The sequence below is a fragment of the Castor canadensis genome, chromosome 2 (assembly GCF_047511655.1).
Source record: "Castor canadensis chromosome 2, mCasCan1.hap1v2, whole genome shotgun sequence".
NCBI classification, from domain to species: Eukaryota; Metazoa; Chordata; class Mammalia; order Rodentia; family Castoridae; genus Castor; species Castor canadensis.
The window spans coordinates 102,860,697-102,865,969 of record NC_133387.1 but is presented as its reverse complement, the minus strand read 5'-3'; positions in this window follow the sequence as shown (position 1 = coordinate 102,865,969).

Genomic DNA, 5,273 nt, shown 5'->3' with positions numbered 1-5,273 from the left:
TGTTTGAAGCTTTGTCAAAAAAATGGGCTGGGTGTATTTGTGAGTCTCTTTCTGGGATTGGTGTCCTATTTAGGATCGGTGTGTCTTCCTGTTTGAATGCCACACCATGTGGCAGTGTGGAGGATGCCGCCCTTCCCTACACAAGTCATTAAATCTGCAAGGTGCCGGTGGCTCACACCTGTGATCCTCCTACTTGGGAGGCTGAGATTGGGAGGATCACCATTTGAGGCCAGCATGGACAAAAAAAGGTCATGAGACCCTAGTCTCAACCAATAGTTTGGTGCATGGGGGCATGCACACGTCATCCCAAGCTACACAGGAAGCTGAGATCAGAAGGATTGAGGATCAAGGCCAGCCCTGGCTAAAAAAAAAAGTGAGACCCCCCCCCAACTCAACAGAAGAAAGTTAGGCGTGGTGGTGTGCGCCTGTTACCCCAGCAAGAGTGGGAAGCTTAAAATAGGAGGCTCACAGTCCAGTATAGCCTGGGCAAAATAATTGAGATCCTACCTCCAAAATAAACAGGGAAGAAAGGGCCAGAGGTGTGGCTCATGCTGTAGAGAACCTGCTTAGCAAGCACGAGGCCCTGAGTTCAAACCCCAGTAACACCACACAGGGCACGGAATTCCTCCCTCTCCACTCTGACTCATTGTCCAAGGAACCAGGTGCCTATTCTAGTCACGGATTATGTCATCCACAGCTTTTGAAACAAGAGGCTCAGCCCCTGCAGGATGATGCATGTCAGCACACATTTCTGAACCATTAGGACCAAGTTTCCTTGCTCTTGCCAGTCAGCAGGACCAAGATGATGGTAAAAGTTTTTAATTTTTTTTAAAGTCCCCAATAATATACAAAAGTAGAGACTGAAAGAAAGAAGCCCAGCTAAGCACAGATCTTTGAAAAGTTAGTCAACGCAAGCCAACTGGGAAGAAAGCTTTCCTACAGTTTCTACTTTGGTAAGGTCAAGGCCTGGCAGGTTGGCACTATTTAATGAGTTCCAAGGTCTACAATGGTAGAGAAGCCAAATTCTAAGGGCTTTCATGACTTCATCCTACTTTATTTGGAATCTGAGAAGCAGGTAAAATAGGAACCCACACTGGTGCAGTGACGCCATGTATGCTGGCGGTGGCTTGTCCCTTTATACTCTACTTTAGACAAATCTGGTAGGACCCTGGTTGAGTGACTGTGACCTAGGAAAGGAGAAACCCTTGGTTCTGCTCCGACTTTCTCTCTCCTTACTCTTCCTTACAACTAATTAACTGCCCAATCTTTCAACTTGACATTGAGTAATAAATCACTTTGGACACACCAACCAGTGGAAATAGCTCATTAGAATTTTCCCAGGATGGATACTGGCTTTCCAATTGCTAGGGAATTGGATTCAGTCTTTTCCTAAATGGATGAGGTAGGTCTTAGAGAGTTCCTATGTGATTTTTCATACCTTGTGAATGAGTTGCTTACCTGAGGAGAAGGTGACGAGGAGCTGTGCCCTGTGTTCTGTACCTCAGGAAGCACTGGGAGCTCACCCTGGCAACCATGTGGTGTGTGAAGGAGGCTCTAACTGTATAACAATTCTTCATGTTATATTAAGTGGAAAAATTCATCTTTGGGTACTACCTGATCTTTTGCAGGCTCAAAAATCTCAGGTGATTCATACATTTTATAAGTTTGTGATAGTCAACCTTACTGATACGTAAATATTATTCTTATAAGAAGTCTTCCTAAACCGAGAGCTACATAGAGTAAAATAAAAAAAAGAAAAAGTGCAAATTTTGAGCATTTTGTTATACTTTTCAGATTAGGATTTCTTAAAACATTAATGAAAACGATGTAACACTTGTTTTCAGATATCTACAGTTGCATAAATATGTCTGGGAGGGTCTCTCAAAGAAAAACATGTCGAAGGGCAAATCCCTTCGGGCCCGTGAACGTGATCTTGGTCTACAGATGATAAAATTAAGATGGAGTCATGACAGTGGGCTCTAATCCAACATGACTGTATCCTTGCAAAGTGGAAAACTTGGCCACAGAGAAACACCGGGGAAAACACCCCCTAACAATTATGCTGTCATGAGTCAAGGAACTCTGAGACCCTGGGAAGGTTCCTGGAACAACCACTTCTCAGCAGAGGGAGGCTGGTCCAGCCAACGCCTTGACCTTGACCTTGGACTTCAGGCCTCCAGACTGTGAGACAATGAATTTCTGTTTGTGCAGCTCCAGCAAACTGACAGCAATAGTTTACTTATTATTTTGCAATGCTCCAAACTGAAGCAGAACTCTTTAAAAAGGATGCCAGGTGACACGGCACATTTTACTCCTTGAGAATTCAACTCTAATAAACAAATTACATCTGCATAGTAACAAAGAAGCCCTGGTTTACATCCACAGTGTCATAAGTGCTATTCTAGCTCACATCCAAATAAAGAGGGATTGACAATAATATTTCAACTTTATTGGAGCTCTGTCTGCCAGAAGGAAATAAATCAGGAGCTGAGAGAAGGTTCCTTCTTGTGAAGTTATCTCAGGCAGACTTGGTGTAATCCCTGGAAACAGAACACTTATCTCAGAAGACAGTTTGCTTCAGTGTTTCTGTCTGCCTTTTGAGTTACTTCTATTTCTAATACGTTCGATATTTGTAAATCAAATCTAAATAGTTCAATTTAATTAGCTTTTCTTGTGATGTCCATCCAGGGAAAAATTCCAAGGTATACTTAGAAATACAGAAAAGCTTAAAAAAAACAAGAAGATCCATTAAAAGTAACCATTTCTCACAATGAACTCTATCATTTTGTCAGCTCTTACTGGAGGAATACAACAGCTCCTTTAAAAAACTTTTCATAGAGAAATAATTCCAAACTTACAAAAATGTTCCGAGAATAACTCAAAATAACTCACACATCCTTTACCTGGAGTTACCTGTTAATCTTTTGAACCATTTGGTTATCATTTATATACATTGTACTTTTTTTTTCTTCTTTGGTGGTACTGGGGTTTGCTCTGGTTATTCTGGAGATAGGGTCTCACTTTTGCCCAGGCTGGCCTGGACCTCGAGCCTATTTTAAGCTTCCCGTCCTTACTGGGATGGCAGGCACATCCCACTCTGCCCAGCTTTTTACCAGTGAAGTTTGTGACTCTCACAAACTTCTTTGCCTGGACTGGCCTGATCCTCCAGCTCTCAGCCTCCCATATAGTTTGGGATGACAGGTGTGCACCACTGTGCCCACGAATGGGTTGAGATGGAGTCTTGCAAACACCCTTCCCTGGCTGGCCTCAAACTACAACCCTCCAATCCGATCTCAGCCTCCCAAGTAGGTGGGATTACAGGCATGAGCTGACCTCCTAGCTCATTGCACTTCTTTTTTTTTGGTAAACAATCAATTTATTGAGCATTTCCCAGGAGGCAGGTGGTAGACATAACTCAGCCAGCAAGGGCAGATTGGGTTGGGAATGACCACTGGAGTCACACCCGGGGACACGGCCCTTACATATTCTGCGTGTCTTGGGAGTGTGTGTGTGGAGGTGCATTCTTTCCTGGCACTCCTGATTTAAATTCCATTCGTTCATCATTCACAGCTTCTCCCAGTTTCATGCAAAGAAACACACCATAACCTAGACCTAAGTGTGCACAAAAGTGGCCAAGAATTTTGTGCATCCATCATTCTGAGTGTCCTATTTTGTGAGTCTCAGGAATATTGTCTTCCTGGTAGACGTTGGTCACTTTCACATCAGTGTTGTTCATCACTGGATCTCTAGCCTCAAGAACTTGTCTGGCACAAAAAATAGTTGATGAATGAAGGAAACTCAAAATTCAGCTTTAGTCTACATTAAGTCTCTTGAGAGCAATTAGAGCTTGTGGATTGTTTATCTCTCTCACCAGCCCTATGAGGAAGCTCTGGGGTGTCCTCTGTTTCCAGGGGAGAACAAGTGACAGGAGGAAGTTGAATGAATTGCCCATGTCACCCAGCTAGTGGTTACAACTGAATCACTGTCACGTGGGACCCAACCACCTCCATGCTGGCGTGGTATTTTCTGTGTGTGTGGATGGGCTGGATTTCCTTGAGCCATAGGCTACGTCTCTGCAATGTTTGCAGAACCCAACTGTACACACAAAACTCCTAGGCACAGGGGGAGGGCAGCTTTGATGGTCAGTGACCAGGGCGTTAGGAAAGTCAAGTATTGTAGACCACCTGCAAACTGCAAACCGTCCCATGCCTGACAAACCTAAGGGAAGAAGCTGAAAAGAAGTTCACCCTGCTTCTGTGTGACCCTACAGGTCGAACTCATAGCAGATACCTGGCTAGAAATAGAGACCCTGGACGTGGTACGCTAGTGCTTTTCTACACAACGCTGTGCTATGCTGTGGCTCCCCAAATGCGGAAGTGAATGCAGATTCTCCACCAAGAGCAAACTTCCCACTTTCCCTCCTGGCTGGTGGGTGCTAAAATATGAATTTTTTTTTTTTGGCAGTACTGGGGTTTGAACTCAGGGCCTCACACTTGCTAAGCCGGTACTCTACCATTTGAGCCACTCCCAAGACATTTTTGCTTTAGTTATTTTTCAGGTAGGGTCATGCATCTTTGTAACACTCTTTCCTATGCCTTCTGCATAGCTGGGATGACAGGCATACACCACCACGCCTGGCTTATTAATTGAGTTGAGGTTTCAACTAACTTTTTTTGCCTAGGGTAGCCTCAAAGTGTGATCCTCCTGATCTCTGTCTCCTGAATAGCTATTAATTATAGGCTTGAACCACCATGCCTGGACTTTTTTTTTTTCTTTCTAGGAATTGAACCCAGGGTCTTGTGTATGCTAGGCAGGTGCTCTACCACTTGAGCCATGTCCCCAAACCTTTTTTGCTTTAGTTATTTTTCAGGTAAGGTCTCCTATTTGTGCCTTGGGCCAGCTTCAGACTTCAATCTTCCTACCTACACCTCCTGTATAGCAGGGATGACAGCATGTACTCCCACATCCAGCTATTGGTTGAGATGGGGTATCACTAACTCTTTGCCTCGGCTGGTCTTGAACCTTGATCCTCTCAATCTCTATGTCCTGAGTAGCTGGAATAATAGGCATTAGCCAGCTGGTCTAGACTTTTCCTTTCTTTTTTCCTTTTTCTGGTGGGGGGACTGAACCCAAGGTCTCATGCAAGTTAGGCAAGTGCTCTACCACTGAGCTACTCCCCTGGTCAAAACAGGTCAAAAAATGGCTTGATTTGTTGCCCTTAACGCAGAGAAACTACAGCAGATACCTTAAAAGCTCCTGAGGCCAATAGGAAA